Genomic DNA, 12,443 nt, shown 5'->3' with positions numbered 1-12,443 from the left:
ACGGGAAAACAGTCTTGTGAGTTAGTTATGGCCAGCACAGAAGCAGTGGGGAGTGAATTTACCTTCTGTTCATTTAGATACACCACAATGCGATCGTTTAAATTCTTCTAAAATAATTAGCCCCCTCAACCAACAAAAATCATGTGCCTTGCATGCATTGCTCCCTTTGTCAAATAGAATTCCTTTTTCCCTGGCGAACTCTGCAACAGTCTGTGTGGGGTTCTTTTTTAAGATTCCTGAACTAGCCTATAATATGCATAATATGCAAAATGTGCTTATACTCCAAGCTGCGCTCAGTGGGAAGTGCAGTTACTGCCTCCTGAGCTTTACCGCATAGAGCTTCTACTGTAGTGCCCAAACATCAGTTCAAATGCGCTAAAATAGGAATCCACTTTGGTCTCCTTAAATGGTGGCACTAAAGTTTTTATATTTTTTATTTTAGCAGACGCTTTTATCCAAAGCGATTTATGGGAGATGGGAGGCTTGGTCATAAACACTTATAAATCGAACAATGCCTTGTTGTAAAAGACAATCCAATTCCCAAACCAATTAAACTTTTAGATCCGGGAAATCCAGATTGATCCCGGATGAGCCCCCATTTATGTTACCATCCAGCTCTCTAGGGGAAAGGGAAAGCAACATACAACCCGATGTATTGGGTGAAAGTAAAGTGAAGTAAAGTTATTTATTAACTTTATTAAATGGTCTGTATACAGGTAATAAAGCAAACAACAAGAGGCAAAATCACGTATGGGCGCTGTGGAAAGTAAATTGTAAATATAACCACAAAATAAAACAGAGCTCCAAACAGAATGAGCTCCTGCTCCTATCTGCGCTAAAGAAAAATTAATGGGTAAATAAAACCTTGCTGCCTAATGGTTACTGGTTAATGGTTGCTATGGTTTTTGGTTCAAAAATACAATGTCCAACAGTCACCACTTATCCTAGTGTGTCTAACAATAGTCCTCTATGTGAAGATGTGAGTGGTTTAATGTAAATCAGTGACAACAGAAACTAAATGCTCAAACTTTTCTGCAACACAGAATAAAAAATCCACCATGGATGACTACAGAACAAATGAGTGGTGGTGAGCTGAATGACAAACACAACTCCTGACTGTCAACTTTCACAAGCTTATATAGTCCATACTAGTATATGTGGGCCTTTCTGATTGGTGGATGGGGCTGAAATGTCACGCTCCAATCAGCATCATGGATTTCGCCAACCAGGAAGACCAGGGAGAACAATGCCTGCTTGACAGCACAACAGAAAGAGAGACACAAACAAGGGTGGTGTACTAGGCTGCAGCCATAACAGTGTGGTATCCTCGCTAATATATATCATACCGCTCTGTTTCATACTCCATAACAAGCCTCTTCAAAAACCCACGACCATGACAACAATCAACATCATAACAAAAGCATCATACTGTCATAATTAAATTACTTTAAAAAGCATTGTGAAATATATCACAGATGGCAATGCAGGCACAAACTATTTGCATATCTGAATTTGATTTTAAAAGGCCTTTATGTGGAATTCTGTATTATCTGTGGTTTTTCCAGATGTCTCGTGATGAAACCCATGCTTATCATGTTTTTCTCAAAATTGTTTATTAGAGCCTGTTTGTAAGATGAGATGGAGTCTTTTCTCAACTGAGACAAAGATGTCAGAAATTATGAACATCATCTTTAAATACTCCTGAGTGATGTATGTTTGTTATCTTAGCTGGCTGATCTGGTTGCATTAAGCCCTCTTCATCATTACTCTCTGAGGGCTGATTAACATAAATAAACCACATAGGGAATGAAGATGGGTGTAAGGGGAGCAGGGGGAGACTAGGTCTGGAGATGGGTTGATGGTTGGAGGGGGGTAGACGGGTGGTGGAGGGGTTGAGCCACTGAGGTGTGGAAATGAAGAACACATCACTCAGGTGTCACTGACATCACTGACGCCATGATGTAACAGACAGATTAGTGTGATTTTGGCCCATTCCTCTACAGTCTACACAGATTGCCTTTAAATCTTGAAGATTGCGGGGGGCCTTCTTGTGAATCTGGATCTTCAGATGCTTCCACAAATGTTCAATTGGGTTTAAGTCAGGTGATTGACTGGGCCATTCCAACAAGTAGATTTTCTTTCTCTGAAACCAATTGCGAGTTTCCTTTGCTGTATGCTTTGGATCGTTGTCCTGCTGGAAGGTCCACCCACGTCTCATCCTCAGCATCCTGGTGGATGGCAGCAGGTTCATCTCAAGAATCTCTTTGTACATGGCTCCATTCATTATTCCCTCAATGATATGCAGTCTGCCAGTACCACGAGAGGAGAAACAGCCCCACACCATGATACTTCCACCTCCAAACTTCACTGTTGGTATAGTGTTATTCGGGTGATGTGCAGTGCCATTTCTCCTCCAAACATGATGTGTTGTCTGACAGCCAAAAAGTTCAATTTTGGTCTCATCTGACCAGAGTACATGCTCCCAGTAGTTCACTGGCTTGTCCAAATGTTGTTTGGCAAACCGTAAACAAGCTTCAACATGTCTTTTTTTCAGTAGTGGAGTATTGCGGGCTGAGTGTGCCATGGCGGTGGAGTGCATTGCCTACTGTCCTTTCTGTCACAGTTGTACCTGCTGCCTCCAAGTCTTTCTTGAGCTCTTTCCTAGGGGTCCTTGGCTCTTTGGCTATGCTTCTAAGCAGGGATGGCTGGTATCAATGGGCTAGCAGGGCTAAGCCCCCTATCTTTTACAATAAATATGAGAAAGTTATTAAATTAAAGAAATATTAAAATATAATAATTGTTGAATAATATAATTAATATATAATAATTGTTAAACCTTAGAACTGATTGATTTTGGTAGAACCTAGAGCAGCAACAGCACCGAATAGTCACAAAAAACGATGTTTTACAGCCCAAACTCCTAGCATCATCTTCCAATCATTGCTGTCACATCGTGATTGACAGGTGTCTTGGCGCCGCCTTGATTTCCTGAAAATTTGGGCTTAATTATTTCAGCCCAGGTTGACTTTTGACCAATGACAGGGCGTAGCAGTACAATAGCAGTACAGTGAGGGCAGGCCGACTGTAGGTGGGAGAAGAGTAGTGAAGTGAAGCGGCAATTGCGGGTATTAGCATGCTAAACAAGGTGGATTATTACTTTCTCATCCATTTTCGTTAATGTCTTCGGAGGAAAAATTGGATGTGAAGAGACAGGGTGCACATCGTCCAAACAGTGTTCAAATAACACAAAAGGACAAACGACAAAACCGTAAATTTGTATGTATATATACACTTTACTATTAAACTTGAGTTTGTATACAGTACCAGTCCAAAATTTAGACACACTTTCCCATTCAATTGAATGTGTACTGTACATCCAAAATGCCCTTTGGGAGTTGAATAATCCTATTTGGTAAGATGCTGTCTGGTGTTTGTATGAAAGACTGCCAGACCAGGCTTGGAGGCTCGAGACATGCAGCATGTGTTGGGACAACGTGCTATAAGGAAGGGATGTGCTTCCAAGGGCTTCTGTTCCCCTTTACCACAGGGCTGGGTCTCTGATCACCATGTGTGTGAAGATAGCGACTGGAAAGAGATCTGGACAGAGGGAGAGAGGGAGAGATCTGGATATCGTAAGGGAAAAATGCCAACTGTGATGCTGCATATTATCTAAAGTAAAGAGATTTACACAGAGCAGAGCCCACTCCACCAAAGACTGCATCTGAGGTGAATCTAGATGACAGCTGAAGACTAACTACTAAGCAAACCACACCACTAAACCGCATTCCATAATCCATACTGATATCCTTAATGTGAGGCAACAGATCCCAGACCCAGGAAGAAGGGGGAGGGAGGGAGAGAGAGAGGAAAGGAAGAGGGAGAGGGAGAAAGAGAGGTAGAGGGAGAGGGAGAGGGAGAAGGAGAAGGAGAAGGAGAAGGAGAAGAAGAGGGAATCACCTTTGTTGTCAACGAGGTGGACATTAACCATAAAAGTCCCTGTGTGGGAATCACCCAGCAGTATTATGGGATGTGGCTCTTTCCTTGGAAACCTGTGTTTCTTTTCCGAGCCGTGGCTATGGATGTGTTGTTTCCTATGTACTGGCTCTCTGGGAAGAGGCCTGACATCACTCCTACTCACTCATGTCGTGTATTTCTCTTATTGGTTACGAATCAAAGAACAATTATTGAGTTTAAGATGATTTAATTAAAGTACAGAAACAGGGTATACGTATACCAACAGCTGGAGCCTTGTGTCTGTCCTCCTCTCCTGGGATCCGCTGGTAAAGAGGCCCCCCCTTGGGTCTCAACCCTATCCATCAACAATATGCAAATACAGTCACAGGTCATAGCCTATCACCTTATCCAGATGGCCATGAGGGCCGTCCCCTGTGATGTCACTGTGATGTCACCCTTCCGGGTGCCCGCTGGTGCAAACATGAAGGCTACAGAATAGCATGACCCCCTATCATACTATCTATGCATGTGTGGAAATATACGACACATCCCCCCTCGGACCACCCAGAGGGTGTTCCGAAACTAAACGACCATAAAACAAAAACAAAAACACAAAACCCCACATAAGAAACCAAAGAAAAAAATAAAAAAAAATAAAATAATAATATTATTATTATTTTTTTTTTTTTTTTTTTAAATAAACAACAACAAACTACACTAACACCCAACACAAGAAGCACAATAACACAGACCAACCCAGGACCAGTATTAGGAACCAAAGATATCATAAACAAAAAATAGAAAACAACCAACAATAAAAAGAATTTTGAAAATAACAATCACAATTAAACTAAACACAGTTCATCATGCACAAATCAATACAGAAACTTCCAACGACCGATGTTTTCTTTGTCCTTGAAGCGTCAGGGTCAGAGGTTACTAGCACTTGTACCCAGTTGGAGAACAGCCTTTACCGCTGTCTCAGATTGATAACACTTTCATAGTCAGGAGCTTCCATTTTCGTTGCGCTAGGAACAGAACCTCTCTCCTAGCTTTGTATAACCACCACATCACTTCTCAACTGACCTCAATCACACGATATAGAAACAAACAAACAATACACAAATAATGACATTCAGTTATCATAACACATAATTCTCCAACAGTAAGCATAGGACAAAGGGAATGCATTAATGCATAGATCTTCACCTCAGGTGAGGACTAGTCTTCTGAAAAGTTCATTAACGTGGACTGAGTGACTGATTTTCCAAAAACAGTCAATGAGGCCCTGCCTCCTAAGAAAGTCAAAAATCATGTCTGCTATAATAGGTGCTCCTATCTTAGCAAAATAAGTTTCCCATGCCCCTAAGACCGTTTCCAGCCATGCTATCATCTGCTGTCCATTCCCGTCGTTCCCTTTGATCTGCTGCTTCACTACCCTATTCATAGTCTTTAATCTTTTCCTAACTGGTCGTCGTCCGTCAGTGTCATTGAGGTTCAGGCAGCCGCCTGGTCCCCTCCCACGCTGATCAAGGTCTGGGGAGTCGCCCTCAGCATCATCTGAAGCATGGTGCAGGCACTCGCCAGCATCCCCAGTAGCACAGGTGTCCAGGCTTTGGACACTCCCAGGCTGGACCTCCAGACTGTCAACCCTCTCTGCTTCGTTAGTTTCTGGTTTATTGGCCTCTGGACAGCTTTCCACTGTCCCCTCGGTTTCAGGCACTGCCGGTAATGTCACTGGCTGTAACACTGGCATTGCCACTGGCTCTGGCAACACCACAGCATCTCGTCGTAGCTCCTCCTTCTCAGGTTCTCTGGGGACCTCGGCACCTGTTGGCACAACATCCTGCCTACTCTGTACATCCACCCCCCTGTCCACCACCCGTGGCCCTATTGGGGTAGGGATATGCCCAGACACCACTGGTGTACCCACTCTGATGTTGTTTCTCCAACAGACCCCACATTGACCCAAAGCATGGTCAATCTGTTCCATCAAATATGGACTCCAAAACCCATATTCCTTGGTGATCTTGCGTCTTACCTCCCCCCTAGCCACATGTGCTAATCCATGAGCTTCCCGTATTAACATGCCTATTAAATCTGAGGGTGCTACAACCAACCCCTCATGATTCCTCCATAGACCTGTGTCATCCTGACTTGCCCCCCTTGCTAGCCAAACGTTCTTGTCTAACGTAGTTACTCTACTCTGTAACATCAATAAATCCTCAAGTGTGACCATGCCCTGTAATTGCTTTTCATGTGTGACCAGAAGACCTTTACCTGCCTTGTCTGCTCCTGTAATGGCTTTGGCTGCATCTTCTGCAGCCCTGTTACCTTGTGTGACATGTGATGAGTCAGACCTGTGTGCGGCACACTTCACTATGGCTAATTCCTTTGGCTTCATCATGGCTTGTAACAGCTTCATGATCTGTGCGTGATGCTGTATAGGCGTACCATCAGTTCTCTTAAAACCCCGCCCCCTCCATACAGCTCCATTAAAATGACAAACATTATGTGCATAGGCAGAGTCGGTGTACACTGTCACTCTCCGTCCGGTTCCCAAGTTGCATGCTTCTGTGAGGGCAATCAATTCAGCCAACTGAGCCGAGCAAGGCTGAGGAACTGCCTCAGCCTGTTCTACAATAAACTTTGAATTCTGTGCTTTAACTAAGGAATACCCAGCGCACAAAGTTTCTCCTACCCCGTAACAAGACCCATCAACCCAATATTCTATATCAGCTTCCTTTAAAGGCAAAGCTTGTAGGTCTGTTCTATGCTTAATCACTCTGGCTGTCGATGGAATCTGAACACCGGCTGGCACCGTCACCTGACAGCCGTCAGGTGTGCATTTTACTGTACAGTTCAATTGGCATAGAGCATCTCTCCCTAGCAGCCCTGTTGGCGTGTGTTCTGACACAAGTGTTGACAGAGTTGCTCTCTGTCCCTTGTACTCTAAGTCTACAAGCTCAGTTGTAGGAATCAGCTGTTTAATTCCCTCAAATCCGATTGTCTTCACATATTCTCTAGACATAGGGAGGTGCGTGGCGCCTTCAGGCTTCTGTGTCACCACCAGCTGGCACCTCCCACTCGGATCTTCCGGGCACCCCTATAGGCCAGCTGCTGGGCCTCCGTAAGGGTTCATCACTCCTGGAGCAGGTGTAGCAGGAGGCCAATATCCTCCTCCTTGGCTCCCCCCTGCGCCCCCCTGGGGCCTGTTGCAGCAGGTACAGGCTAGATGTCCATTCTGGTCGCATTGGCAACATGGTTCTAGCATCTCCTTCCCTGCTGCTGTCCATCCCCCTGGTGGTGGTCCTTGGCCAGCCTGTGTGTACATCTGGTATGGAACCGCTTGCACCCCTGGTGGCCCTTGTGGGTATGGATACCCCCCTTGTGGCCCCTGTGGGTAGGACTGGTAAGTAGCAGGATACCCCCCTTGTGGCCCCTGTGAGTAGGACCGGTAAGTAGCAGTCTGCACTCCAGGTGGCTGTTGCTGTGGGGCTAAAGCCTGCACTCCCTCTATGTTCCTCTCGCTTTCAGTCAATTGCAAATGAGTCAATATTCTGAGGGATTCTTCGTCTCGTGCCTTCTGTATCTGAATGTTCTTTCGATATAACTCAACTTGATGAGCTACGTGGTCTATATAAACAGCTTTGTTCATGTGTCGTAGCCCCACCACTTCTGCTAGCTTATCCTTAACTGGGGTAGGAAGCCCTTCTTGTATTTTTTCCCTGATTATGGATTTTTCTAAGGGGTTATCTTCAGCGTCTTTCCCTGTCACACTTCTCCATTGAGAGTGCACACGGGCAACATAACCCCTGGGATTCTCATCCCCCCCCCAGTGGCTTCACAATGATATTGTCTGGGTGAATGTGAGTAGGGTAGGTCTCTCTGATTGCTTTCCACAGCCTGCCTCTGTTTGCTGCGAAGAGCTCTGGATCATAAACTGATGTATTGATATATCTATGAAGTCCTGCCTTCATCAATATTTCCTGCATTGTATCCAATCCTGCAATAAAAGCTAAGAGTCTTTTCAGGTCTCCCATCGCGGCCTGCGTTCCTGTCAGTATCACGTCGACCTCTCGCGTCCACGAATGTCCTCCCTCCTCCAGAACTGGGAGTTTCTCGATCACTTCAGACAGATCTGTATGATGCCACGGATGATATTCCATCTTGTTACCCCGAATCAGCACTGGACAGTTCTTTAATGTATTTGATGACATTCGGTGACAATCTCCCTCTTTCTCCGGGCGTCTTCTCCCACCTTTCCTTTCGGCTGTGGCTATCATCTTCCTGACCTGCGCGTTGTAGCCTCCATCTGCATTGTCGTCATCACTTGAGTCTTCACTGCCATCTTCGCTGTCATCTTCCTCGTCACTCCTGTCGTCCCCTTTTCCCCTTGGCTCCTTCTTCTTGGAATGATCCTCCAGTGCCTTAGCATATGGAGGGGGACTGGAGGCAGGACACAGGTCTGGGGATGAAATGTTCAATTTCTGTTCCAGTGTTCTGGCCAATTCTTTTTTCTTTTCCGGTTCCATCTGAGCTATTTTCTGTCCCTCTACCTTAAAGAGGTCTAAGATGTCTAATTCTAACTTGCGTTTCTCTGACCTATCTTTCCCTTTCTGATTTGCCTTGTGTACATTGATAAGTATCTCCAATGTTGCAATTAATTGTAAATTAAGGCTGCCCTCTTTCGGCCACGGCTGTTCAATGTATGCCCAACGGCTATTCCATTTCGTTGACATTTTGCTAATTTCCCTAACAAGAGGATTCATTTTTTCCACTATAGCCATAGGGGATAACGTAGCCAACATTCCACGATGTTCACTAATATCTTTTAACAGCTTCGTAGAATTTGACCCCATTCTACTTGCTCAATATGCTGACAATATTCTATATTAGATAAGGTGTACGCTTCTTACAACCCACCTTATTTTGCCTTATTTGCTAAACAAATGCTAGTCCAATATAACTGTATTAACCGCCCACACAAAACCACTACAACCCAGAACAACAGATTTGCCTCTTGTGTATGTCAGTGCAGTATTAACTTAAATCTAATCACTTTGTAAGTACTTTATACTTAAATGTGTTTCCTAATTGTTTATGAATATGTGTCACTTGATTACTCATTCAATACTAATTACAGTTCTGGTCAACACAATTATTAAATCACAAAGGCTGGTCACACCTAAGTATTCACTGATCCACAAAAACCCTTTTACTGCTCAACTATCAAATATGTACTATTCTGCTATTCCTTAATCAAACACTGTGGAAATGACCTAACTTGAAATAAAAGATGTAAATTACAAATATTAATTATAACCTGTAAAGAAATCGACTTGTTATTTGGAAAATGATTAATTATTAATTACAATCTGTAAAGAAATCAACTTGTTAGTGAAAGGAATGAATGATTAGTTAGAATTATTCATTATATAATCATATACATTGATTTAATACCTGTGGCGTCAATTAGCTGTTATCAAAATATTAAACAAAAGGAATGGTTATTCAGAATGATTTTCACCAGACAGTCACAGACATTTGACCAAACCTGTGGAATCAATCAATTGTGTTGTGAAACAGACAAATATTCAACAGTCATTTACAAACATCATATGCTTTGAATCTAACCTAAAGTCACAATCTATTCTTTTACTTTTAACAGACAATGACAAATATCTTTAAACTACTTTAAATCCCCCGATGATCAATTCACTATCCTTCTATCTTTGAATCACTACAATCTATGTAATGCAACAATCACACGCAACGTGTCTGTATGTTTGAACAACAGGAGCGGAAGGAGGAGAGGGAGGGGCTAGTCTCTGTCCTTTTCCTCCGTGGGGAAACCCGCCGTGGACTCCCAGATCAATCTTTACAACATAACATTGCTTTTCCACAATAATGCCATCTTCCACGACACAACAACTTCACGATTATCTTTCAATCCAGTTAGACTATTATTTATCTCATTCAAATATTCTACAATGCAGTCTCTTCACAGAGATATCTAGGCTTCTTTGTGTCCGCGTGTCTGCGCGCGTGCCCGAGCGTGCGTGTTATCGCTCCGTTTACACAGGACAATACAAATGGCGTCTACGCTCCGCTGACAGTACACTGCAAATGGCCGCTTACACAATGGCGTCCTTTCAAACAGACAAAGAGCCTCACATGTTCTCCACTGCTACAATACAAAACAGACTACCCAGTCCACCCACACTCCAACACATAAACACAACCTCACCGAATTTTACACAGACACACACGATATTCCAATACCGTACAAACAAATCACATACCTTACCATCAAACACTATATTTTACAAAAAACGGGCTTCAAAGTCCGGCTCTCACCACCCACTTATTAAAGATTATGAAAAGTTTGTTTCTATTCCAACAAGATTACCGTTACACAAAGATTCTTTTGACTATAACTTATCTGAGATTTACAGTCTATTTTGAACACACCAATCGACTAGAGAGAGAGGTCTCTGCAGAAAATCTACCTTCTTCGTTAGATTGAAGTTTGCAAAATACTGTAAATTAAGCTATATTATCTCCGTTGCTTGCTCGCCATTAATGACGTGTATTTCTCTTATTGGTTACGAATCAAAGAACAATTATTGAGTTTAAGATGATTTAATTAAAGTACAGAAACAGGGTATACGTATACCAACAGCTGGAGCCTTGTGTCTGTCCTCCTCTCCTGGGATCCGCTGGTAAAGAGGCCCCCCCTTGGGTCTCAACCCTATCCATCAACAATATGCAAATACAGTCACAGGTCATAGCCTATCACCTTATCCAGATGGCCATGAGGGCCGTCCCCTGTGATGTCACTGTGATGTCACCCTTCCGGGTGCCCGCTGGTGCAAACATGAAGGCTACAGAATAGCATGACCCCCTATCATACTATCTATGCATGTGTGGAAATATACGACACTCATTACAACCATAACAGCACCATAACACACAACGAACAACAACAGCCAACATGGCCATGTGTGGAAACGATTGAATCATACTGTGTACTGTATGTCAAATCATTTTCTCTATGGACAGACATCATAGACAGATGTTGGCACCAGATCTCAGCGCAGCTTGGTGACATGGGAAAGCAGAGCCTGTCATGCTTCGGTGGCAGCAGTGACAGATTCAGCTGCCCCTATGTGCAACTGGAATGAGTTATAGGAAATGGTGTCACACCACACATCTCACTAAGGCAGCATGTATCAACGAAGGGTAACAAGCGAACATCAAAGCTGCAAAACCATATGAGATGCTCTTCCTGCCTTCAAAGGACCATTACTGAAATTGGTACCATTTTACTAATCGTAAGACCACAGTCAATAACTTTGACTTTCATGAATGAATGAATGGTCTTTATTGTCATTGATATAGTACAGGTACCAAACAACGACATTTGGGAGGGGTGGCTCCCCTGGTGCTAGGAAAGAAAAAAAAAGAAGAAAAAAACAAGAAGGGAAAGGAGCTGGTTTACATAAATAAAGGCTATGTACACTATCTACTATACTATACTGTACAAATAAAACACTGTGCTGTACTCTATGCTATGCTATACCTATTCTAACATTTCCTATTCTCTGCAACCTTATGTACCCTAGGGTTGTCATATTGCACATAGTGTTATTGCACATTCATTTAAAGTGTCGCAGTTTGCAGGCTTGAAATGTACACATTTGTGCCTCAGCACTACACCTGATTTTCAATCCAGCAGCTGCCATCAATCCTTCCAGACTGTCCAGGGCCCAGAACCTTTCAGTACTGAGAGGTGCACTGAGAGATTCTTCTGGTGATAGGTAATGAAATACAATATCTGTTGCCCCAACGTGCCATTCTTAACTGTTCCCTATTATGTTTCGCTTTTGTTTTTGACCATGACCAAATTCAAACAATTTGACATCAAATGACCATAGAACATTCTCTCCAACTCATTCATGTTAAACCGGTTCAAATGCATTGATCAAACTAATTGGGCGAATCTCTCCCTCTAGTTCCAGTGAGCGCGCAGAGCACACGTGTATCACATCAGAGGTTCTGTAGCCTTGACATTACATTTAGGATATCCTCCTCATTCCTACAGGATTAACCCTACACACTGCAGCAGCTGCTCTAACAAATGGTGGGAACATGAATGCAGAGTTTAGGGGATGACAGTTAGATAAATCAGATGTTGAGGTGTACTGTAGATAATTTGAGGACAGGTCTTGCATGGAGAGGATTTTTGTCTCTGTGCCACCATTCACAGGCAGGCCTCTAATGACGATTGCACGCATGCCTGCATGCCATGCCTGATTACACTTGGTGCGATGCATATGATGACATATCCCGTATTTTAGCCGGAGCAATTATTACAAACCGGCTCCTATTATTACCGAGATGGGGCAGGAAATCATTCCTGCCATTTCGAATTAAACTATCAATCTCATATAATGCGTAATCTCTCTCTCTCTCTCTCTCTCTCT

Source organism: Nansenia antarctica (assembly GCF_963989245.1).
Source record: "Nansenia antarctica genome assembly, chromosome: 7".
Taxonomy (NCBI): domain Eukaryota; kingdom Metazoa; phylum Chordata; class Actinopteri; order Argentiniformes; family Microstomatidae; genus Nansenia; species Nansenia antarctica.
Note: the sequence above shows the minus strand (reverse complement) of the source record.